A 27,627-nucleotide genomic window follows, 5' to 3' on the forward strand; every position below is an offset into this window, starting at 1 on the left:
TATAATATTCGCATACACCTTGTCACTCAAGGATCTGAAACAGTTCAGCGTATGGACAGTCAATTATGAGAGGCGTATAGACATCAAGAATCAGCAAAAGGAAAGGCTAGAAAGCTTTCAAAGGCTTGGTTTTTCGGAACTAGCCTTAAACGTTTAGTTGAGACCCGCTGGAGCGCCAGAGGAGAAGCCGTCAAGATGGTTAGGGAAAAATTTTCTAAAATTATAGAAACTCTGGAGACATTAACTAGCAGAGATGAAAATTCATCGACTAGATCTGAAGCAGGTGGATTATTGGTTGCTATTCAGTCTTTTAATTTTCTCACCTATCTTAAATTTTGGGCTCCTGTATTAACTGAAATTAATGATGCGCAAGTCTACCTTCAACAACAAGGATTGTCTATTCGAGACTGCTCACTCAAACTAAAAACATTAGAGACATTTTTAAGTAGTAATCGAGAGGACATCGCTGAAGCCAGCATTACCTTTGCCGAAAGCGTGTGTTCAGATCTGAGAATCAGTACAGAACTTCAAAAACGTATTGGCCATAAGAAAAAGATGCCTGGTGAGAAAAGTGACTACTCTGTGCTTACACACAAAGAAAAGCTACGAAGGGAAATTTATTCTACCTTGGACAGGATTGTTCAAGAAATAATCACCCGATTCGAGCAACTTCATGATGTAGCAGATAGATATGAATTTTATTCGCTTCCCAGTTATTAAATCCTCAGGTCGAAATCAATCTCGATAGTAATCCTAGCGACATTGATAAAAAGGATTTTCTGCTGGAGCGAAAGAGGCTTCAACGGTTTGTCACAGTTTCATCAGAAGCCTCCGAACTTCTAAAACAAGGACCTGTTGAGCTCTTGAAATTTATAAAATAATATCAGCTAGATGATTCAGTCCCAAATATCGTCATCATGATTCGCCTATTTTTGACTATTGCGGTTAACGTCGCTACATGCGAGAGAAGTTTTTCCAAACTTAAACTGATCAAGAATTATTTGCAATCAACGATGACAAATTTACGACTCACTAATTTGGCCATTTGGTCCATTGAACAAGAGCTGATGGAAAAAATTGATTTCGATAAAATTATTTATACTTTTGCCAGCAAGAAAGCGCGTAAAATTCATTTGTTGTATGTTTATGTAAAAGTGATTTTTTGAATTAACAATATTTGATTAATGAATACATATTATTTTGAACAAAAAAGTAAGGTTTTGCAATGTTATTAATTAGTTAGTTTTTTTTTTGTTTCTTTTTTTTTGGGGGGGGGGACATCAAGATGAGGTACCGCACCAGGCATCATATACTCTAGCTACGCCACTGGTTTTTGTTCTATCGGCGTGAGCACATTCAGAGCAGCAGACACGCTTACTACCACCTCGTACTGTCGCTAGTGTTAAACACTTGACAGTTTTTTTGTTGAGTGCATCTTGTTGGCCACTCCCAACTTGACAATGAAGTTAATAAGTACCAGCGGGTGGTCTATTGTGCAGTGTATATTGTTTCACTCGACCAAATACTTACTCACTGGACATGTTTTGTTGAGTGCTGTCGGGCTGGTCAAGAAATAGGTATCAGGATACGATGCGTAGCAGAAAACTGTTATACATGATATATATAGCGTGGAAGTTATCGATAATAAAAGTAAAGTTTCCCTTTCAGACCTTGCAATCTATAGGGCAGATGATGTTAAGGTCATCTGTTTCTTTGGCCAATGCTTAACGAGCAGGGTGTCACGAGGACAACACGACCAACCGCTTTTACTTTTCCCAACGTAAGTCAGGTACCCATAAGAGTTGGGTGGACCTGGGGCTCCCTAAAATCCAGAAATTCAAAATACCAGTCTTCATTGAGATTCGAACCCATTACCCTAGGTTCGGAAGCAAGGCGCTTAACCGCTCAGCAACCGCGCCCCCATATGTTATCGATGATCTATCTTTATACATAACAATTTAAACTATCTGTTATCAATGATCTATGTTTATACATAGCAATTGAAACTATCTATTATCGATGATCTATGTTTATACATAGCAACTGAAACTGTTATACAACTGTTATGTTTCTACATAGCAATTGAAACTATCTGTTATCGATGATCTATGTTGATTCATAACGAAGCAGCCCATTGCTAGCTATAATCAGTTATGGATGTGAAATATAGATCTAGTTTCCTTTCTCTTGCAGCCGAAATAAGAGACTAATACTTTCCTTAATTAATTAAAATTTAGAAATACGGACTTTTTAACTTTATGAAGAATTTAAAACGATATAATTGTTGAGAAATAGAGAAGATACACTCGGTCTGTCCTAAAAAAACAACAACCCCAAAACGAAATAGTCTTACAATCTCTTGCTTAAGCTCACTTGCCTCTATAAATTATCTCCATGCTACTGTGTCAATTTTATTGCAGTTTGTTATGTCAAAAAACTGTTCTTTTTCTGTGGCAAGTTCGACCACTCAGAATGTGACAATTTCTTTATTTTCAACTTGAAATAACAATGAAAGACTATAGAATTTAAAAAAAAAAAAGCAATGATGCTGAATTCTGTTGGAAACCTCATTGCGAAAGTTCAGTGGGAACATTCTGACAGCGCTACCATCAGCTTCCAAGTTGCCAACCATGTTAGGATGCCCACGCGGACCGCATCTAGAAATCGGTGACTTCAATCTAACTCTCTAGCCCAGAATGAAACCCACAGTTTTTATCTTATCTTATAAATTACAGACGTACATTCTAAAGAGAATATAAAAACGTCCTGCGAGTGTTCACCTAGTCGCGCATGTTCATGAGAAACTTAAGCTCTACTGAAGGTAAGTCATTGATTTCCCTGGCTGATTCAGGCAGCCCATTCCATGCTCCAATGTGACTAGGGAAGAAGGAGCACTTTTACGAATTATCTATTGCATGACGAAGCCAGATTGTAATTCATCAAATAGTCTTCTAACAACGAGGGCGATGATAATATGTGTATGCAATGGTTATTATTTGTTGTTGTTGGTTGTGAAAACAACTTGTCAGGATGTGACTTTTTAAAGAAAGAGCTTTTGTTTCTATTCTTACAAAACATGAACTCATCTCTAATTATTTCATGTTGTGTTTATCAATCTAGGTTAGGGGGAGATGTTCATGCATGAAAACAAATCCATAAAACAGAAAGGATTTTGGTGTATACGGTGCTCAGAAATCGGAAATATAAAAAAGCGAAGTATTTAAATCAACGACCTAGTCATGTTTATGTACTATTTAGCACTATAGAGTCTAGCATTCAGTTAGTATAGTTCCATGATTAGAGTAATGCTTGTCAGTGAGAAAGGACCATAGACCTTTATATATAGATTAGAGCAACCTAAACATTTTGTTAAGCGCCATTTTTTGTCTGATATAGTGTTGTATTAAACAGCAATTATCAGCAGTATAAAAAATGCCATAGCCTCTATCTATATTATAGCGCAAAAATTAAAAATTTTTCTGTATTATTATGATCATTTTTGGCATTTTTAACAATGCGAAACGGATTGCGCGGGTCCCAGTCTGGGTAAGGATAAGCATAATGTCAAAATTAAGATTTTGAATTAGAAAATTCATTAGTTTTTTGCAATAAATTTTTATTAAATGAAAGCTGACAATGCCGTTTTTTCCCAGGACTTTTTCGTATATTTTGCAATTTGAGGAGATTTTCGAGAGGCCATGGAAAATCACAGGCCTAGGAAACCCTGTTTTTATATAAGTTATAATGGTGTAATTTAATCATTTACACCTATAATTAGCGAGGGGGCCTATGAAAGTGCAGTGGTCTAAGGCCGGCCCTGATTTTTTTTGGTTCTAAAATTGTTTTAAAAGTTTAGCTTATTAGGACTTTCTGATGAAAAATAAATATCCCTAAACGATTGCTGTAACAATTAAAAGCGATGAGATGTCAGCCATTGATCTGGCAAACCATCTACAAACAATAGATCTACATTGAGTGCAAAAATGTACTTTCAAAATTGAAGAGTATAGTTTTTATAAGCATAAAAACCCATCTTTCACCCAATGAAACCACTTCCTGTTGACCGGTGTATTATAGATTTCTATGTGTATGGACAGGATAAACTGAACACAGTTCAGTTCGAGACACAAAACTGCATTGTACCCATTGAAACATCACCGATGATGAACATAATGCCGTCCTCAGACTTTGCAAAAAAAAAAATCGGTCAAAAAAATGGAAACATTTCAATTCTATCAGTTCATCTTGTCGTCCATTGCATTCTAAGTCACCCAGACCCACACTTAACATAGTGCCTCACATAAGTCACTTAGGTAGATTGTATCCGTTAGTACTGTACTTTTGACTCTCTAGGTTTGTGTGTGTGTGTGTGTGTACGGGGAGGGGGCTGTGGGATCTCGTATTACCTATCAATCATGTTCGAGCTGCAATAAAATAAAAAGTGGAATGCAACTTTTTAGGTAGAAGGTTGGAGCAAGACCGACTTAATGTCAGAGATTGGGGGGGAGGTGGGTTGGGGTTGGAGAGCTTGGAAAGAAGAAGGAAAACGCAGCACACCCCCCCCCTCTCGAAACATTTCCTATTGAAGTAATGCAAAGAAAAAAGAAATAAGTTGATCTATGTACATCCTCTTGGTTTCATTCGTTCATACAGCTTATTTCCTTGGCCTAGTCCTGTTCAATCTCTCTCTCTCTCTCTTTCTTTCTCTCTCTCTCTCTCTCTCTCTCTCTGTTTCTCTGTCTCTTTTTTTTTTCTGCCTCTTTTTTTCTGTCTCCCTTTACCGCTCTTTTTCTTTCTCTTTCGGTCTCTCTCTCTCTCTCTTAGCATAATTTATTGTTTAGTTCGCGGTTAAGGTTTATGTCAATAGGTCATCAATAGATGTGTAGGTATGTGGAGGTGTTCCCCGTGTTTGTTGAATGAAAGGGGGAGAATCTCTTGTGACGAGAGGAGTACGCCTGGACTAGAATTGTTAAATGTCATCTGTATGACGTAAGGATGAAAGAAAACGCTTTGGAATAACGTTCGTGTGTATGTTCGTTATGCTTTTTTTCTGTTCGTTTTCACGATGATGTGAGGTCGAATGTTGGAGTTAACGAATATCAGCTACACATGCAAGCAACCTTTTTGACGTGCACAAAAAAAAACTTTTTTATCAGCACTTTAGATGTGCAATAAAATATCAGCACTGTATGTGTGCAATAAAATATCAGCACTTTAAATGTGCAATAAAATATCAGCACTTTAGATGTGCAAGAAAATATCAGCACTTTAAATGTGCAAGAAAATATCAGCACTTTAGATGTGCAAGAAAATATCAGCACTTTAGATGTGCAAGAAAATATCAGCACTTTAGATGTGCAATAAAATATCAGCATTTTAGATGTGCAAGAAAATATCAGCATTTTAGATGTGCAAGGAAATATCAGCATTTTAGATGTGCAAGAAAATAGCATTGTTTAAATTGGCGACAGTCTTCCTTTCTTTGTTTTAGTACTTTGTGTGAGTGAGTGCTTTTGTTCTAGATCTACTCAGCAATATTCTTCTTAGGATATGCTAAAGACAACAAATGAATAAAAGAAGTCCAATCAATAGGAACAATGAAATGAACTGGGGGCTGACAATGATCTTTGTCCAAATAAATCTATACATCCAAATAAATGCATTTCATTTGTACCATCTTGAATTAGAGACAACGCCTACAATACTTTTACTTTTGGGTTGCCATTGCAAGATGTAAGGGAAAGATAATCATGTCTTAAGAGTTACTGCTCTTATCTGGATAAGGTGTCGGGGCGGGAGGCTCCTTGAAGTGTCTATTTATAACACGTGCTTTTGCAGTTCATTTTTTTTTATATCATCTCCCAGTCTCATTCAACATTTTGTATAAATACTAGACTAAGTACAAGATTTACTAGTAGCCAGCGAAAGAGAGAGAGAGAGACAGACAGACTGGCAGAGAGAGAGAGAGAGAGAGAGAGAGAGACAGAAAACAACAAAGTAGGGTATTTTAAACTGCGACTCCCAAATGTGGAAGTGGTTTATTCATTCAGGCGACACCGCATTCCCCGCCCCGTCTCCACTTTTGCAACCCCCGCCCTCCCTCCGCCCAACCCTACTGCGCGAGTCTGGTTTGGGCACTGTACCCCACCTGTCCCTCTACTTGCAAAGAATGAAAACAATTTCGCCCCAGTATATATGTGGCAGTTACATAGATCTATATATGTCATTTTACCTTCGTCTCCTGTTTCAGCCGTTGATTTCTGAGTTGAATTGTTTTGTTTCGTTCACGGATTTAGAACAATTTTAATCTTCCATTTCAGTGCAAAAGGAAATAATCTACAATGTAAGCTAATTTTTAGAGCAGTCTTCAGGAGCAAGGTAGATTTACATATACTTAGCCAGAGTTAGCCTATAGATCAATTACGATAGTGCAGCATAACTGTTTAAATGTCATTGTTGTTTAGTCCTTACATTTAAAAAAATCATTGTAACTCAGCCATTGATATTACTTGTGATTATTTTGGGCATATGTTTAGTGACCTTCTTACTCTTGCATAAAAAAAAAAGTCAAGTACCCCTATCAAACCTTGCGATCTATGTCAGGTGGGTTTTGTCCTCGCGCTCATCTAGGGTATGATGTACTCCGCCGGGCTCCCCACCTGAGCAGTGTTTATTAACTTTATGCCGGGGTTATAATTTAGCCTTGGCTCGTCTGCCTGGGCACCCCTAACAGTCTAGTAATCAATTTATGCACTAAATATCTAGGAACGAATAAACCAAATATTAACGTATACTAGTGAATAACAATATTGCATATAACAACAAAGGTTTAATGAGTTAATGATATATATGATATTATGAGGCATACATTATGAATAAATATCAATGGCAATTACAGATTACATTCAAAGGGCTATAGCACACCTTAATCTCAGTGCCATAGTCAATCCGGCCTCACAACGCCAACCCAACGCCACGGGCAATAGTCAACTACCAAGCCTACAACTCAGACTTGACTCCAGCAGAGCCCCAAGCCTGCGTCCCTAGATAAGAAAAATACACACTCCTTTGATACCGCCAGTTTCACGATTATTAAAGAAACGATTGTAAAGCTACGACATGTAAAAGATGTAAAAGATAGTAAAATAAACTAACTTACCCAATACTGGGGAATAACACCACACAGATAACTCAATCTCAAGGCACACCAAGAGAACACAAAGAGACTCATCTCAAGGCACAACAAGAGAACACAAAGAGACTCATCTCAAGGCACAACAAGAGAACAATGACACCAATATAGCGCATCCTTAGAAACAGAACTAATAAGACCTTATGGTGCTCAAACGAAAATACCCTACCAGATGCGCACGACATCCCCCCTCTCCCTCTAACTGGATCTTGCGAAAACAAGTCCAGTCTTCAAAAAAAAAATTGAAAACTGAAGTATAGAGACAGCAAAAGAAATTAGGACACATTGCCCAACATTGAAGCCGAAGAATCACAGAATTATTCACAGAGATGATGTCGCAAAGAACAACATCCATCATAAAACATTATAACATTACATTGCATAGTAAAACAAGCAATACATATTACATACATATTCATATATATCAAGCAATAGCTATAATAAAATAGTCTTTTTGTGCGAATCACACCAGTCTTGAGCACAAGTCTGCAAGTATATTGTCCTCTCCTTTTATGTGACACACGTCGAAATTGTAGTCCTGGAGCATCAGCGCCCACCTCGTAACACGGTGGTTCGTAAAGTTCGTGCTCCGGAGGTAAGCCAAGGCCTTGTGGTCTGTCTGAAGGTGAAACGTCGTTCCCCTAAGGTATCTGTCCAGTTTTCTAATGGCAAATACAATAGCCAAGCCTTCTCTCTCGATGATGGAATACCTCTGCTCCCGAGGCAACAACTTGCGACTCACATACTTGACGGGATGCAGAACACCTTTCACGCACTGACTCAGTATACCGGAGATTCCTTTGTCCGAAGCATCGGTCTGAAGAAAAAATGGCAATGAAGGATCAGGCAACCGAAGAATGGGGTACCTACACAGATACGCCTGCACCCTGCTCAAAGCCTCCGCGCACTCATGATTCCATTGCACCTTAACAGACCGACCCCGACACAATAGATCAGTAAAGGGGTACACTAGATCAGAGAATCTCGGTATGAACCTGCTGTAATAATTCACCAACCCAATGAGGCCACGAATCTCCTTTTTTGTTGTGGGCGTTTTAAACTCTAGAATTTTCTTAACATTACTAGAATCAGGCTTAACAACCCCCTGCCCTACATTATGTCCGAGAAACTTAACATTAGTGAACCCCACTTCTAATTTGGCTGGCTTTAACGTAAAACCATTTTCCCTAAGAGCGCCGAAAACATTACGGACACTTTTCAAATGTGTATCCCAATCTTCACTGAAGATACATATATCATCAAAATAAAATAAAACGTTTTGCAAACCTTGCAGCATACGTTTAACGACCCTATTAAAATGATTTGGGGCCCCACTTAACCCAAAAGGTAAATAGTGAAACATATAATGTTCCCCCAATACACGAAAAGCTGTGTATGGTTTACTTTCCTCACTAATGGGAATCTGCCAGTAACCTTTAGTAAGATCAACTAAAGTAAAATATTTGGCCTTATACAATTTGTTAAACAACTCCTCCTGCTCAGGTATCACTTCAGCCGGGATCTGAGTTACATTATTAAGTTTTCTAAAATCTATACATGGTCTTAACGACCCATCTTTCTTTTTAATAATGACTACCGGGGCTGCATATGGCGAGTTCGTGGGACCAATTATTCCCAATTCAAGCATACTGTCAACTTCTTGCTTAACTTTATCCCTCATATGTATGGGAACCGCGTATGGCTTTAGTGCAATCGGCTTTGTATCTGTTAACGTAATAGAAAATTTCTCTACCTTTGCTCTACCAGGCGAATCTGAAATGATATCCCTAAACTCATTTAGAACATCATCAACCTGATTTCTCTGCACAGAACTAAGATCGGGGTTTATCTTGACCTGCGCCAATATATTCCCGTCTGACTTCTGGCTAACTTCCAACGTTGGAATGTTAGGCAGCGTATCTTCCTTAGACAACCCTTCCGTATCTGCGTCTTCGTCGCTCACGACAGACACCATATTGGCTGATAAAAACTTATTTTCATCACCAATAGAATTAATACTAACTACATCATCTACTTTCCCTATCCGACAATGATACTTCATAAGCCTATTAATATGGTACATTTTCAGCTTCTCGTCCTTCTGTACAACAAAGTTAAACTTTGACATTTTTTTGACAACCTTATACGGGCCCTGCCAAAATACAGCCAATTTATTGTCTCTTTGTGGTTTTAAAACCAACACACAATCTCCCGCTTCTATGTCCCGATTGGATGAATACTTGTCATACTGGACTTTATATTTTCTTTTATTTACTTGGTCATTTTCACTAGCAATAGCGGTAACGACAGACAACCTTTCTTTCAAGTCCAATAGATAGCTAAATACATTTTTATACTCCGTTTCTTCTTCCCTATTTGTAAAAACTCGTTTTAAAATAGACAATGGACCCCTCATTTGCCTACCATAAACAAGCTGAAACGGAGACACACCAGTTGTCTCATTAGGAACTTCCCTAAATGCAAACAATGCGGCAGTTATCTTTCTATCCCAGTCCCGTGGGCTATGTTGGGTAACCTTCCTAAGGAACGACTTCAAAGTCCCATTTAGCCTCTCAATTTGACCATTCGAGGAAGGGTGAAACACAGTAGAGTGCACCGGTTTAATTGAGAAGAACTCACACACCTGGTTATACAGTTCGGAGGTAAACTGACCCCCCTGATCCGACAATATTTCACAAGGCAGTCCGATTCGGCTGAATATGGTGGTTAGTGCCTCGATTACCGTCTCTGTATTTATATTACGTAGTGGAATAGCCTCCGGCCATCTTGTAGCAATATCCACCAAGGTTAAAATAAACCTGTTTTTATTTTCTGTTAGCTCCAATGGGCCAACAATGTCAATGGCCACCTTAAAAAATGGGGTGGAAATCACATTCATACGACCCAGTTCCACTCTGTCACAACGACGCGGTGTTCTAGCTTTCTGACACACATCACACGATTTCACAAACTCTTTCATATCCCTGTCTAGCCCTTGCCAAAAAAAATATTTATAAATTTTGCCTTTCGTTTTCCTTATTGAAAAGTGACCCGCTAGCATACTCTCATGCGCCGTTCTTAAGACAAGCTCCCTCTTAGACGACGGTACAACTAACTGTCTCTCTTCCTCACCACATTCTCCCTTAAATACTCTATACAACAATCTATCAAATACTTTAAATTCTACACATCCATTCTTCTTATTATCCACACAGTTATCTACCTGCCGCTCCCAGAGATCTTTCAACGACGGATCACTCAATTGCTCCCGTAAAAAGTCATCACTTGTACCTAGAACATCACGACAATCTTCCAGCACTCCACTGTCATTCATAACATTGTCATCATTTTCTCTCTCTTTCATCGCCCTAGTTACAGCAGCACAACCAAGCTGACTGCCACCGTTCAAATCTATATTCCCAATAATTAGGTCTGCCACTGGATCCCTAAAACATGCTACCACAAACTTACCAACAATATATTCAGTCTCAATGTAAACGCACGCTAACGGGTAATCTCTCACTGTCCCATCAACAAGTTTCAACCTATAACTTCCAGGAATCATATCATTCTTTCCAACTAACGAACTCCTAATACCTACCACGCTTGAACCAGAATCTTTCAGCACAGACACAACTTTACCATTTACTCTACCACTTTCAAACTTCAACTTGCCTACCGATCTGTCACGCAACGATTTATCCACATAAGATAATGTTTCTTTTTTACAAGGGGAAAAAAAATCAAGACCCTTTCCTAGGGAACAATTGCAACAATTTTGTACATCATGTGGACCACTCAGTCACCTGTATCTAATCGGTGGGCCAAAGGTTCTGTTGTTATAGTTGGGTCTCGGTGCGTACGCCCCTGTACCACCTGACCTTCCGTATCCGTTATCAGGAGGACGCCCCTCCACGTCATAATTTTGTCGTCTCGTGCTCGTGCCGCGGATTCTGCGCCCACTACCATCAAATTGTCTCCGATAGCGCCCCAATGAAACATTTCTATTTGGGTGAGAGTTTGCAGGGGTCGCGGGTGCTTTCTTAGATCTTCCATCCGCAACAGGGGTGGAGTTGGCTACTGGCGAACGTTGAGGGCATTCAACTGACTTGTGGCCTTTCATGCCACACCCGAAGCAAACAATCACTTTTCTTTCAACGGCCGGGCCACGATTCACTGCTTCGCCACACGCCGCCGCCACATAAACACTTTCTTCTTTAGCAAGCGACGCCCCCGAATTCGCGACTTTAAACCCCTCTATAATGTCTAACATGTTCTCCACAGTGTTTTGCTTGTTTAGAACAAGTTGTCGATAGACCTCCCCTGTAACATTTTCAAGTATCCCGTCTTTAATCAAGAGATCTTTGATCTCATCTACTGTCTTTCCTACCTCGGCCATTTTGCACCAGTTGTCCAGCGCGGTCCTCCGCTCAGTCACATACCCACGGAAGTCATTCTGCCGTGGTTTGACCCGGTGGAACCTTTTGCGGCATGTCTCCGCATTGATGTCTGCGTGGCGGAGAAGTGCCGTTTTGACATCCTCATACTTGTCGCTGAGGAACAGACTGTCCCTCAACATAAAGTTTTTGAGAGGTGTCGTCAGTTTGTAGGACAACAGTAGGGCCCACTCTTTACTCTCAATCTTACACCTTGCTGCCACGGCCTCAAAGTGCGTCAGGTACGCCAGAAGATCGTCCTCTTCCTTCATGCCTTGGAAGTTCTTGTCTAGCCTGTCCAAGACACTCTTTTGTCGCACCTCAACTGCCTGACCTACCACTGCACCTGCCTCTGGCACCGACTTCTCTTTAAGCCGTGCCAACTCCAGTTCATCTTTTCTCTTGAGCTCCTCTCTAGCATCTCTCTCCTTCCACCTCTCGTGTTCCTCGCGCCTAGCCTTCTCCTCCCGTTCATGTCTAGCGACTTCATCCGCCTTCGCCTCTCTTCTCAACCTCTCTTCCTCTGCCTTCGCCTCTTTTCTCAACCTCTCTTCCTCCGCCTTCGCCTCTCTTCTCAACCTCTCTTCTCGCTCAAGCCTAGCCGTCTCTCGTTCAAACTCCTCCTTCTTGGCTCTCTCGTAGTCAACCTTCTGCTCTGTCACATACCTCTTCAACCTCTCACCATCATACCCGAGAGCACGGCCGTCACTGATGAACTGGGCGGTTAGAGTCAACCTCGTCTCCATCACACAGACTATTAAATAATACTTACAGTCTAACTATCGCTAACAAAAACCAAAGTTAGATCATGGAGATAAAAAGGAAAAAAAATATATATATTATTTCTTAAATACAACGGGCTTACTGAAATCACGGGCGCATCGACAAAAACAGGGCCAAGGACTTATCTGCTCAGTATCCCGCGTCGGAAGAAAATCGCCTCACTCAAGGCTCCGCAGAAGAGAAAAGCCACAGACAACCAAAGCCACTGGAGCAGACCAACGGTTCTAACTTCAGGACGGTTCCGGTACACCAGCCAGCAAGACACACAGTTTCAGGTCGATCCCGTCGACAGGCACTCGATCCACTCACACGTTGCCGCTCAGAGTCAGAGGATTCAGGCGTTGATGACAATAAATAAAAGAACAGGTTACAATAGTTTCAAATAGTAAATATGCACTCTAAGTTTCTCGATACATATTGTGAACTAATCCCATTACGCAAAATACAACGAATGCTCTTCTAATCTATTTAGTGCTGCACAACAGCAGACCGCTTTAACATCATAACTGTATTTACTGATCACTTTAAAATATACAAAACATATCCATTATGTATCTGCATTTTATACTGGCCCTAGCGGTCAAATCAAGGACACAGAGGTCACAAAGTTGACATTTACATATTGTTTCCCAGAGCCCCCATTTCTGTCAGGTGGGTTTTGTCCTCGCGCTCATCTAGGGTATGATGTACTCCGCCGGGCTCCCCACCTGAGCAGTGTTTATTAACTTTATGCCGGGGTTATAATTTAGCCTTGGCTCGTCTGCCTGGGCACCCCTAACAGTCTAGTAATCAATTTATGCACTAAATATCTAGGAACGAATAAACCAAATATTAACGTATACTAGTGAATAACAATATTGCATATAACAACAAAGGTTTAATGAGTTAATGATATATATGATATTATGAGGCATACATTATGAATAAATATCAATGGCAATTACAGATTACATTCAAAGGGCTATAGCACACCTTAATCTCAGTGCCATAGTCAATCCGGCCTCACAACGCCAACCCAACGCCACGGGCAATAGTCAACTACCAAGCCTACAACTCAGACTTGACTCCAGCAGAGCCCCAAGCCTGCGTCCCTAGATAAGAAAAATACACACTCCTTTGATACCGCCAGTTTCACGATTATTAAAGAAACGATTGTAAAGCTACGACATGTAAAAGATGTAAAAGATAGTAAAATAAACTAACTTACCCAATACTGGGGAATAACACCACACAGATAACTCAATCTCAAGGCACACCAAGAGAACACAAAGAGACTCATCTCAAGGCACAACAAGAGAACACAAAGAGACTCATCTCAAGGCACAACAAGAGAACAATGACACCAATATAGCGCATCCTTAGAAACAGAACTAATAAGACCTTATGGTGTTCAAACGAAAATACCCTACCAGATGCGCACGACAATCTATAGGGCAGAGAATTCTATGGCCGACGATTAACGAGGGCGTCATGTAACCAGCACCAAAATACCACCCGCCTTTACTTTCCCCTCAGAGCACCATCAGAGTAAGGGGGAATCACGAAGTGCAGTCTATCACCAAGATACGAACCCGTTACCTGAGACCCCCCTCAGTCCGGAAGCCAAGCGCTTTACCGCACAGCCACCGCAGCGCCCACTCAAATTGCATATTTCATCAATATTATCGCCAACATCAGCCCCTAATGGTGTACCCAACCAAGGTGCTCCCCCCTCTCCACCACAGAAAAGATGACGTCTGCGTGAGTTTAACAAGAGACAGTTCCCTCTCCTTCGCGTTGCCCAACTACATTTTCTTGTGGCAGCCTGATTGCGCGCTCCTTCCGCGCAACCCACAAATATAGTCTTGCCAGTGAATTGTACTTAACCAGATAAAATCGCATGCATTCAACCAAGACTTCAGTTCAAACAACAGAAAGTTTGGGTGCTCGGTTGCTGTGGCAGAGAGACCATGTATATAGTACTAAGCTCTTTTCTGATGAATCTTTCAGTAGACTAGCAATACAACTCGAATATTTTTAAGGACAAGATAGCTAGTGCTTACTTGTGCCACTGATAAATAGGAATGTTTATAGAAGATCCTTGTCAACACTCATAATGAGATGTCTAAAATATCAATAATTGAAGTGATTGGCTCTCGAGCCAAGGACTGGAAAATTAAATCCTGGTGAAGGTTAAGATTTTTATTCCAAGACTGTTGAATTATATAAAGTCAGCCCATTGTACTGAATAACAGACGTTTGTAAGAAAATATTGGTCCTTGTAGCGGCGGTATTACGTCCTCGTTTATTCTAAATGACCAAAACAAAATGGTGACGTTTATCCCTCCCCCCCCCCCAAAAAAAAAAAACAACAACACACACACCCACAAAACAGAATTGAGCTATAAATAGCCTAATGGTTGTAGCACGTACACGTGCACTAAAACTTATTTCCACTCAAACATTGGATGAAACAAAAACAAAAATAAAATAAAATGTCACTTCAATTGCCTTCATATAGACTTCGTGGCCATTGTCTAGATCTAGTTCAAGCATGTGTTCGTTTAAAGAATTTGAATCATAAATGTGTACTTGCTTCTAGTAGAAGGATACGCATGAGATACTAACATATGTCTTTACTTAGTCGTTGAAGTCCAATGAATTTCAAAGTTGGACAATGCTATCTATTCAAGTTTTCGACTGCTGTTGAAACTAGCTAAAAAAAACGACTCGATTGTCAAGCCATCAAATCCCTTCTGCCGGCAAGTAAACTTTGGCAGATAATGGACTTAGCACTAGTGTTGACAAGCACTGACCTTAATAAATCCTACAATGTATCTATTGTAACAAGCTCATTAGTGTTTGTATCTACTTAAAGGGCTGTCAAGTTACATGCTATCTTGCTGGCTGTCTAATAAAACTACCACGCCTTGGTGAAGTGTCAATCTCTTACTCCTACACTTTTGAAAAAAAAATGTCCACTGGTCAAATGGTCTCATTGGGAGTCGCCTCGCTTCGTTACGGATATTTAGACAGGCTTATTTACTCTTTCGCACAGTCTAAGCACTCCATTGAACATTTCGTTTATTTTTAGTGTTCTCCCTGTTTTTAAGTTACGCCCTTTAACTCTTTCTCTCCTAATTGACGATAACATCGTTGATTTAACCTCATTAAAGTAAATTAAAGTTTAATTTTATGAACTTTATTTTGTGTTATATAAAAAAAATGCATTCCCCTTTAAGTCTATACCAAATAAAACAGTTTCTGATCACAAACGACAAAACTATTGAAGCTTAATCATAATAAGTTAGTGAGATAGTAATGAGCAAAATAAAGAATTCCGTCCATACATGGACAAATAATTACGGAGAGAAAGAGTTAAAACTACGCCACTTCTTCAAAACGTCTTCTAAGCTGAATCTACGTCTTCTAGGTTACGCCACTTCTAAGCCATGCCACTTCTTCCAAGTTACGGCACTTCCTCAGGTTGACTTTATTAGAATGTTTAAAGATTTAAGTTTATTCTTTTCAATATTCTTCCTCTTAACATGTTTCCAACATCTTATGTTTAACTATTTTATTGTATTTAAACCAATAAGTCGAACTTCTTCCTGTTAGTAATATCACTAATATCCTTGTGCTTGGAAAGTATTAGAATCGCTTCTAAGTTATTAAAAATATTATGAACATGCAGATAAAAAAGCGTCATTACTTATCTTTTTTTTAAATTACTTTTTATAGCACAACTTTCATGTTATTTTAAGCCTCCGTGCACCAAGGCTGAAATCACTCTCTTATAGCACGATCCAAATATCTGGGCATGTTCTGCAGGGTTTGCCTGTCTCTGTACAGACCAAGACCCCACATGCACCCAGTTCTCTCGTTTACTAGACTAGTCGTACCTTCGAAATCGTTTCTGAGCCACCTGCTCTCGTTAAAGATATGTTCTACTGTTTCTTCTTTCAAGAAGCAGTGTCGACATCTATAATCGTGGCTCTCTCGGAGCCTAGTGAAGAAGTTCCTATCGGACAGTGTCCCGTGTAAAAACATGTCAAAAATTGCTTGATCCATTTCTGTCTAGAGGCCTCCACTAGTCCTTCCTGTTTGGGCGTTTTACAAACTTCCAGACTTCCCGTCCCGTGCTGCAATGGTCCCAGCTGTTGTACCATTTGGACTTGCTTCATTTACAAGCCCTTATTCTTGCACTCTTCTATGTTTGCGGTTTCTCTGGTGGAACAAAAAGCGTTCCTAGCTTCGCCAGACTGTTGTCTCTTTCGTTTCCTTTGATCCCACAATGTGATGGAATCCACTGCATCACCAAACGTACCTTGTGTTTTCCTTCTAGGTGCTCCATATACGACGTCGCCTTTTCCAGCGGGGGGTAGGTGAAGTCTCGGGGATCTCCAGGGCCTGTTGGCAGGAGAGTGTGTATGTAAAGAGGATGACATTGGCTGATTTCTTCGTCGATTCGTTCCTCGATGTATTCTAAAGCTTTTCTGACTCACATTCCTTCAGTATTATAATAATGTTAAGCATGAAAACCTGGTTCAAACCCAATCTGTTAACTTTGGTTGCTAAAACATGTTTTGTACAATATAAAGAAAGTGATCTCATAGATGTTTTTGTTTCGTCCTGACACCATTTCATTAGCCCAGCTGTTTTTGTTGTTTCATTTGGGAAGCATTTTGTGTGCGTGTGTGGTTCGTTTGACAAAGTTATAAGGAAGAAAGGGGGAGATAATGTTCGTCATTCGATATAAAGGTTGGAAAGTTTGAACAATTTTCATCGACGGTCTTGGTGAATCTGTGTGTGTGTGTGTGTGTGAGAGAGAGTTTTGTGTGTAAATAGAATACAAAAATATGAACTATGCTTTTTGATTATTTCTCCTCTTACATCTATATACGTTGAGCGCCTCCCTTTTATTTCAATGCCCCATGTCCCCTAAGATAACTAATGCCCACTGATCAATATACGGCATTAAAATAAGACAGAAAAAAAAATAAACCAAACTAGATCCAATGGGTATGATAGTAAAAAAGTAAAAATAAAGTTTCCCTTTCAGACCTTGTGGACTATATGATAATGCAATTTAAATATTAAATGCCCTCTTACGACTTCTTATTGATATTCTTATCTACAAGCATAACAGTAGAAGATTCCTTCCACCCACTCTTTTTAGACGTGGTACAGTTTTGCATATCTTACATTTCAATGGTTCTATCTATCAGTTAGATCTACACCATTCTCATAATATGAACCTCGACCTTTGAATGAAATCTCCCGATAAAGGTAAAACAGGTTTTGGGGTTGCACGCTCCAATACATCTTTGGCTGCTTTATTTTATTTTACTTCCCCCAATCCAATTGTATGAATGTCCGAGACTCTTTTGAGCAGACGTTTCCACATGAATGTCTCAAGACTTCAGCGTTTCCTGGCTTCTCTGTTTTTAAGATCTTATGGTCTGATGGCTTCTCCTTGCTACTTGTTATAAATTATACCGTTATAAATTAAATGGGTATTTATTACATCAGTTCATAAAATGTCTGCATGTAGACAGGAAATGAAACGTCACTGTCATGTTTCGGATGTTCCTTCAGATTTGAATTACATCCTAGCGGGGTAGGGGTGGCAGCGAGTAGGGGTTCAAACCAGGGACCATTGAGACCACCGAATGACAGTAGGAGCGCATACCACACGGCCACTTTGCAGTCCGTCAGAAAGTCAAACTTCCTGGGTCTCATCTTCTGTACTATGACCGTCTCCAAAAATGTTCAAAAGGGCACGAGTTGTCTCTAATCCTCAAAGTGGCCGAGGAAATTCTCTCTATCAGGCAAGTAAAACTCGCGAGTCACTGAGACTTAGACCGTGAGCAAATAATCCATTTCAGGCCTCGCGTGTTGATCACTATACGAAAGTATTGACAAACTATGTATTTTCAAATGCATGCAAAAACTTTGTACACTTTAAAGCACTGCGAAATCACATTTATCACTTAGGAATTCATCAAAAAGCAACTTTTAAAAAATTTAGTTGGCCACAGTGATCGTTTAATAGAAAGTCCATAATAATTTTTTTTTTTTTTTCTATTTCAAAAACCTCTTTTTAACGTTTTTCTTTCGGTTATATCATCCCCACATTTTCCATATCTTTTCTCCTGTTTCTCTCTTAGTGTTTTAAGACTAAAAGAATGTAAGCGGATCTTAATCAAATCACATCAAAATGTGAACAAAATGTGAACAAAGAGCAGATTACTTATTTTTACTTAGATACAATTGAGAATAAATGTCTCCAATAAAAGTCACGAAAACAAAAAAAAAATCCCAAATGTCCCAAATATCCCAGACATCCAAATATCCCAGACATCCCAAATATCCCAGACATCCCTAATTTCCCAGACATCCCAAATATCCCAGACATCCAAATATCCCAGACATCCCAAATATACCAGAAATCCCAAATATCACAGACATCCAAATATCTCAGATATCATAGACATCCCAAATATCCCAGACATCCCAAATATCCCAGACATCCCAAATATCTTATCTTCTTATCTTATATAATACAGACGTTACTTCAAAAAAGAAGATGATTACGTCCTACGCGTCATGCATTTAGTCATGCATATTAACCAATGACTTAAATTCTGCCAAGTCACTGGTTTTCCTGGCTAGCTCAGGCAACCCATTCCATGCTCTAATAGCACTAGGGAAGAAGGAGTATTTGTACAAATTTGTCCTAGCATATGGGACGAGGAATGTGCCTTTATCTTTGTGTCTTTCAGAGTATTTTATTAAATTTTGTTTTTCACGATTTCTGATATAACAATGATACAAAGACACAACAACAATTACTGTAGCATCAGAACCACTGTACAGCCATAATTCTACATTCTTGAACAACTGGTGAGAAAGAGACCATAAATAGTTCAGTCCTTTCAGATTTATGGCCATGTGTCAGCATTGTTTGGTATCAGTTTATGGAGTCTGTACATAGCAATCATAGTCCTGCTGTGTTACCTAGGCTTTTTTAAATTTACGTTTTGTTTCGTTGGTGGACACTCACATTTAAATTACTTTCAAATAGTGTGCAGGTCATTCATGTCACAGACCTATATAAAATATTCTATGTCCACAGTTTATGCGATCAGAAAAGTTCACATTTGACAACATAGTTCCATTAATTGCTTTGTGAAGGTGCGTGTGTGCCAACTTTGTATTTTGCTGGTCCATGCGAACAGATGTCTACAATTACTACAAACTCTACAAACTACCTCATGAAGACCATAATAATTCAATACAATTTCCATTCATTTTCTACATTTTAATTAATATTAAGATATTCAATATTGCAAAAGTTATCTCTCTTTATTCTAAATAAGACAAAATTAATAAATAACCAGTAATTAATAAACTAACGGGGTTTTTTTTTTTTACATTGATTCTTGTGTTGTTGTTTGACAATGAATAATTCTGCAAAGTTTCAATTTGATCCGAGAACTGGGAGAAAAAATGTAAAATAATACAACCACCCATATAGACAGACGGACAGACAGACGGAGTGAGTTAATCTAAGATTTGTTAAAATTAATGAACCTTAAAGATCTTTTTTGTCTACAACCATTTAAAGTTGTCTCTAAATATCTATAATGGTTTCTCTAGTTTTCCTCTCTGTCGAGTTGATAGTATCTCGAATCACCCTGACCATGAAACATATTGCATTCAAGACAAGCCCAGGTTTTTTTTTTTAATTAAAGTTCCTGGATCGAACTGAGTTTATGAACCAAATAGTTTGTTTTGAATGCCGTGCTTGTTTTTCGGCTAAAGTTTTTTGGCCTAGAAAAAAACTTAGGTTTTAAGATCTACCTATACACAAGGAAAAAAACAACACATTTGGTAACACCAAAATATTCATTCACCTTTTTCTTTAAACTTACTTCAGCAATTTCTCACTAATCTGGATACTTTCGCTAGCAAAAAAAAAAAAAAGATTTCAATACATGTATATATTTGAGTATATCTTATTAAATGTTCTGTTATATTATATAAAACGAATATTTGCGAATTATTTATTTCTGATTGTAAATATTAATGCGGATTATTTTTTTTAATTAATTACTTCCAGATCCTGTAAGAGTGAAGATCCCTTAAGTTCAAGAGGAATGATCGATTGTGACTTAACATAAATTTTTGAATTGAGAAACGTAAGATTACTGGCAGTTGGTGGACCTCCATGTTGGTCAAAGGATTAAATCCAAATCTAAAGAAACATTTCACAAGTACTCTTTTTCTTGGTGAGTACATAAATGTTTTTATCAATCATTTTCATTAGCACACAATTGAACAGATACAGCCATGAGCATTGAAAGTTCAGCCAACATGTGTATTTCATAGGTCAGTGAAAACAAAACTATTTCCCTATTGACTCTACGTAGGTGAATAATTTAATAGTCTTTTTGCTTGTGAAGGGGGGTATATGCTTTTGTAAATAGTAAATTAAGGTCTACCACTCTTGTGACTCATCTTGGTCTACTTTTCACAACTTAAGAACCTTCTAAAGCCACATAGCACCATTCAAATACATCGGCGCACCAATTTATCAGTTGACTAATTACTGAGTAACTTGTGTCAGAATAGTCAAAACATAAAAGCGTTTTGCCACAATCAGTTACATACCATTAGCGGCGACATGACGCAGGCTCAATACACAGTGCAGTGTCGAGCATATGTGGGTGATAGACGAGAGACGAATGTAACACACATATAGACACTACCGTTTAATGTCAACTTTAGTCTTTCGACTTGACATTCATAGGCTCTACCCTGGGTCGTCTCGAGGTCACTGCCGCCTACATAGCCAGGAGCGGTAAGTGTTGGGATAGGTGACGTCATACCGCCGGGCTCGATGCAACTGCATGTTTTGCTTACCTCCAAACGTTCCTGAATTCAGGTAGAGAAGTGTGGGCTTGTTTACCTGACATGCTCAAAGATATCTCTGACGTCTGCCTGCACATCTGACCTAGTATAAACTGAAACTAAAGTGTACCTAGATCTACCCAGATCTAATCTACCCAGATCTACTGTATATTCTTACATTCCAACCCACTCAATGGCCCTGTTGTAGACACATCGAGAGGAAAGTATTTACAGTTCCTCGAAATAAGTTTTTATTATTTCTCTTTCTGGCTCCTATCACTTTCTAACAGTTGTCCCATGCAGAGCGTGACAAACTAGCTCTTTTAATTCGTTGTTCAAGATTCGTGTCTGTACGTACAGAAGTCGTGCCTATCCCCAACATTCTAAACACATACATGCACGGGTAGTTGGCAAATAATGGCCGTCTCGGGACGTGTACGGTTGGAACCGAGATGACTGCGAACTGTGGCACAGTGTTGGTGACAGTCTTCTGTCAAAATGTGACTTTACGACAGCAGCAGGGGGAAGAAAGAAAAGAGGGTGGACTCCCTAAAGTGATTTGCCCCCGGTCCCGCAGCAGTTAATGACATTAACTTTCATTGAGCTTTGCTTGAGTGAAAGGTGGCCTCGGTCTGGCTTGAGTGCACATCTAGAATTCTACTTGATGACCCCGTTACAATTGCCGAAAAAAATTTATTGCTGAGCTCAAGTTTTTTTCATCCTGTAGGCTTGGATTTATATTTTTACAAGATTTATCGAACATTAATTGACAAGTAGAATCCTTTCATAACTATCTACCCCTCCCTACTGCAAAAAAACGACAGCCACTTTATATAATAACGCGAATACTTTTGCAATTAAATAATTTCTCCTCTTTATATCTATTTCCCAATCTTGTAGGATGTTTATGTTAAACGATACGTAACGAGTATAGTAGTATATACAACAGGGCTTCTGGTAGATGATGAACCAGACTAGACAACGTACAACCCTTTCTACAAACAGTTGACGAAAAGATTCTCCACATAATATGAAAAAGTTCAAAGTTTAACACGACAGACTGACAGACAGACAGACAATCAAACATAGATAGATAGATAGATAGATAGATAGATAGATAGATAGATAGATAAATTTCAATATCAATCGGTTATATCCTCTCTACATTTAAATACCTGGTTACATTCTTTGAATAATAAAATACTCTAGGCTAGCAGAGCTTCCTCTTACCAGCCTGACTAAACAAGATGTTATGTCTGGCGAGAGTTCAGACCGGCGTTGAAACTGTAAACAATTTCATGCCATATTCAAATTTCAAATCTGGATCTCTATTGAATTAGTAAAGCGGTCATGGGAAGTTTACATAAATTATTAAAAAACTAAGCTCGGTAAGCCGCTATATTTAGCTCCTGGGCCAAAAAAAAGACGGTAAAAAATATTTCACAGTTGCTAGGGTCAACTAGGTGACAACATCAAAAAAGCATTAAAAAAAAAAGGAGTGTTATTTTCGGTGCTCTAAGTTTTCTATTATTCGATCATCAAATGGAATGCGCCTTCACGCCACTTGGTCCCAAGCGTGACCAATAACCCCATGGCCAGATATCGCACGGACGATTGAAACGGTCCTTTGTTTGGTCAAATGTTTGTATTGAGCCGCGCACAGTATTCAACAGGAAACAAGACCAGTCATCACCTTGACGACGGCGGCCACTTTCCAAGTGTGAAGTCACAATGCCTGGTGTTTGGTCAGACAAGAGATTAGCAGACGATGAAAATGGAAATCACTTGATGATAAAATCTGTACAGATATTTCAAGGGAGACAATTCAGGAGACGAAAACAAGAAGACAACCCTTGAGTTTTAGGCAATGTCAAGATTTTCAAACTATATATAGCAATCTTGTTGGTGTCTCCGGTGCGTTCAAGAAAGTGCTGAGAGGTTTAGGTTTTGTAAAAGGTTTATGTTTAGACATATATATGGGTAAAAGATCAAATTTAAGGACTTTTTAGCAAGAAAATGCCGAATTAAATTCTCAAAACTCTTCCGTTCGTGGCACAAAATATGGAGCAAGCACTACATTCTCATCCTATTATTTCAACAGTATTTTTTTAAAAGGGGAAACTAATTCGCGATTTGTCACAACTTGAATGTTCCAAAAAAATAAAAAACTTAATTATTTTTATTACTTGCAACAGTTACAGTCTGAAATCGTTTTTAACGTTGATTGTTGTATCATGAAAATATTCAGTAGCCGAATTAAGCTTTCAATAATTCTGGGTTTTTAAGTTTCGAAATTTCTATCAAAACACAATAGGAAACACCGAAAAAGTAAATTCCGTTTTATTTTGTATATTGTCCCCTTGTAATATTAAAGGGGATTCGCCTCTGCACTGACTAACGTCGCCCCCCCCCGCACAACCCTCCCTCATACACACACTCTAGGTATAGAACTGATTACCTTCGGAATTGAGTTTCTTCTTTATTTAGTTATGCCCTAACTTTACTGGATCAACTCGATTTTACTCTTGTCTTAGTCTCTACCAACACATAGCCAGGTCACTATCTACATTCGTGTAGTAGGGGCCTACAAATATTCATACGGTTCAAAAATACAACAATACAAATGTGTTCATACGGTTCAAAAATACAACAATACAAATGTGTTCATACGGTTCAAAAATACAACAATACAAATGGTCGAGAAGCCCAAAGAGATTTTAAATGAAAAATTACATTATTTTGTTTGACTAGAGATCAAAGGTTAAAGACTAGTCTTGGATATATAAAACTATTTGGTACAGACAGAGCACTAAAATAGCCGAGACATTTGTAGAACATCTTGACCGTTATCTTAAGCCTCTTCAAGACAATCCTGGCCAGTGATTGATCACTTATAGACCGAACGTCAATACAATCGATAAAGTATTTACTCACCTAATGACCATGAAGTCTATCGCTTAAAGAGTACCCTACATGGTCGAGAGCTAAGAGAGAGTGTGTGTGTGTGTGCTTTGACAAGAATGTGTCCTAGTGGTACAAAGTTTCTCAAGGTCTGTTTGAGAAGTCATTTTTGGACAAACAGAATCAAGTTACCCACCGTTAGGTTTTGAGGTCGCAATGACATCCTCAGATACCAATAGGCCCACAGGTAGACCTGTCTAAAAGTTTTACATGCCTTTGTTCCTGTCTAATATTTCTTTAATTCTGTCTTAAATGTGTTTATTTCTAAATGCCTATATTATTGTCATACTTGTCTTAGATGCTGTCTACAGATATTAGGTTGTAATTCCATCAACAGCTACGAAAGATACAATTTATATTATAAGAAAGATACAATTTTTGTACCTAAGACCAAACCTTGGTAATTAAAAAGAAGAAAAATGATGCACTTAAAAAAAAAAAAGTTACGAGACTTAAAATAAATGTGTAACTTATTCTCTTTTGTGTGTTTCTTTGTGAGTGTATTTAATTAATTATAGTTGACAATGAGTTATGGCCAATATATTTGCATTTAGTATTGCAGTCTGGGAATTATTTTTTTTGAAGAAATTCATAAATAAAAATAATCAATAAAAATGATTTTTAAAAAAAAAATACAACTCAGTGACGATGAATTTGATATATAAATCTAGATCTACATCGAAATTTCAATACGAAAAGTTGTAAAATTAAAGCTAATATTTTTTTTTCTTTTTGAATATATAATTAGATCTAAATATAGTCTATGTATTTGTGAACTGTCGGTGGGATCATCTACAAACGTAATGATAGCCTTGGGGAGTGTCCATGAAAGTAAACGTAATGATAGCCTTGGGGAGTGTCCATGAAAGTGTTTAGTATATCCTCTATTAATAGTTTCTCATGTTCTTTAAAGATGAAAGACTATCTTGTCACTTGACTATGGTGTTGAATACACATTGAAACCTTAAGGATGCACTCTCGATATTGAAGTTTTTGTTCCAATATTCCTCATGCAAGTTTGTTAGGTCTCTGAGCGAATGGCAATGCTTAAAATATTATGACTTTGTTTGTAGTTCTTCAGAACAAGACAGAACGTTAATAGATCCAGCACGAAATATAAACGTATGCCTAACACTTTAATTCATCGACCTTTCCAACTGCGTAGTCTACTTATGTCTGTGTGTCTTTTATAGTGTCTATTAAAGAAATGAATGTTCAAGTTGGGTATGTATAAAGGGGAGATTATAGGATGGAAATAACATCCGTTTGGCATGCTTCAATTTTTAACAGTATTTCTCTTTGGGTTTATTGAAACTGATTGTGTGTGTGTGTGTGTGTGTCTTTATGTCTTAAAGTCTTGTGTGTTGACCAAAGAAAACGTTCTAAGTGACCCCCACAAAGTGTCTTGAGAAACATGGACCCTGCCAACTGAGAGACGGCATCAAATGATTAGAGATAGATCTGGCGCAAAAATGGTACAGGACAAGAAGACAACTTTGGCAATAGAAAAGCGCCAGAGAGAAAAAAAATCAAGACAATGCATACAAGCTCCAGTTGTAAGAACCTGCTTTATGTGCAGCCAAACAATTCTGGCTTACTTAGGTCTCACCAGCCATATGAATAGGCAAAAAAAAAAAAACGCAGTGCAAAACCCTCAGCGCTCTGCATGACAGCAATGGTCATCGTCGAATCCTGGTGGATAAATTATAATTAAACTAAATAAATAAACTGTGTGGACTTATTAATTGCACGATTCAAACTGGGTATTTAAATTTTCACATTCGATACTGATTTGTTTTGTTGAACACAAAGTTACGAATTCTCGGCTAGGTTTAGATAAGGTGTCACTAGATTTACATGTAGACATAAAAATGTGTATTTAGCACACAATACAGCCTAGCCTTAATGAGAAAGCCTGTACAGCAATCATCAGTTCTTGTAGCTTTGACCAGTAGATACCGAAACAGTCCGGTACATTCAGAATACAGGAAGGTTAGGGAAACAATTAAATAGAAGGCAAGACATTAGGAAAGTTTGTCTATTTGCAACATTAACCTAAGTAGCCATGCAGCTCTGATCACATTCTTGTAATGTATGCAAATGTGCACGTATAATTAGCATAATAGTTTCTTCTTCTCATAAACATCTGTCTAAGAATCTCAAAGCGAATGCAGATTACTTAGAAGTGCAGACGACATAGAAGTGCAGACTTGAACCACCTGTTTACCCCCGACTTTTCATTTAGTTACTTACCTATTTCTATTTTAAAGTGAATGTCAAGCAGATAGACTAGACAAAACAGAGTTTTCCATTGAAAGCAGCACGCCTCGTGCTTCTAGACATGTAGCTGACAACTTTGTAATAACAGAAACTGAACTGAATGTAAACATTTTTTTATTAGCATGTCAATAATATTTAAATCCAATATGCACATACAAACATATACGCAATAAACCAGGAGTTTTAAACCTGCTTCTTATACTGCTCTATAAGATACAAACTCAGTGTTTCTCATGCTGTGTAAGATGCACTTCAGTAATTAGTGTAAGATGCACTTCAGTAATTAGTGTAAGATGCACTCCAGTAATTACTTAAGTCTTTTCGCGTCATCAAAAGCATTCTAGGTTAAAGTCCAAACATGAAATTCTCCAATTCGACCTGGTTCCTCCTTATGTGCCTGTCATCAGTTGCAGCCTATCTTCTTGTTTCAACAGATTGACATCATCTGTCTAATAGGTTGCAAGGTCTGAAAGGGAATAGGCTTGTCTCACTGGCACACATTATTTATTTTTCTTGTCTGCAAGGCTTTATATATAAATATACAGGTTTGAGATACACTGTGACAAGTTGACCAAGATGTTTGAAGCGAAAAGATGTAAGGTCAGGCTGACCTACCCGGGGGAAAAAAGTCACTAGTCAAAAAGAAAAGAAATTTAAATAGTTACCACTTGTAGTTAGTGCCGAGCGAGATAGGAAATAATGATATACAACGTGATACAAGTTAATATTGCGAGATAGGAAATAATGATATACAACGTGATACAAGTCAACATTGCGAGATAGGAAATAATGACATACAAGTCAACTTTGCGACCTAGGAAATAATGACATACAAGTCAACATTGCGAGATAGGAAATAATGACATACAAGTCAACATTGCGAGATAGGAAATAATGACATACAAGTCAACTTAGCGAGATAGGAAATAATGACATACAAGTCAACTTAGCGAGATAGGAAATAATGATATACAACGTGATACAAGTCAACATAGCGAGATAGGAAATAATGACATACAAGTCAACATTGCGAGATAGGAAATAATGACATACAAGTCAACATAGCGAGATAGGAAATAA

The 27,627-nt window shown here is 38.4% G+C and overlaps 1 protein-coding gene across 4 annotated transcripts in view; it reads left to right on the plus strand.

Moving 5' to 3' along the window:
- Nucleotides 1–27,627, plus strand: part of LOC106057601 (neuroblast differentiation-associated protein AHNAK-like) — a 103,870-nt gene that overhangs the window by 22,994 nt on the left and 53,249 nt on the right. Inside the window, exons 1-2 of one of the 4 annotated variants that reach the window (XM_056032046.1) lie at nucleotides 6,194–6,378; nucleotides 20,516–20,684. The gene's annotated coding sequence lies outside the window, so the exon portion shown is untranslated. Of the gene's footprint in view, nucleotides 1–6,193; nucleotides 6,379–20,515; nucleotides 20,685–27,627 lie in introns of those variants that run through there. The other 3 variants (XM_056032051.1, XM_056032047.1, XM_056032048.1) reach the window with 3 other exon arrangements.

This window comes from Biomphalaria glabrata, chromosome 6, assembly GCF_947242115.1.
Source record: "Biomphalaria glabrata chromosome 6, xgBioGlab47.1, whole genome shotgun sequence".
Classification (NCBI taxonomy): domain Eukaryota; kingdom Metazoa; phylum Mollusca; class Gastropoda; family Planorbidae; genus Biomphalaria; species Biomphalaria glabrata.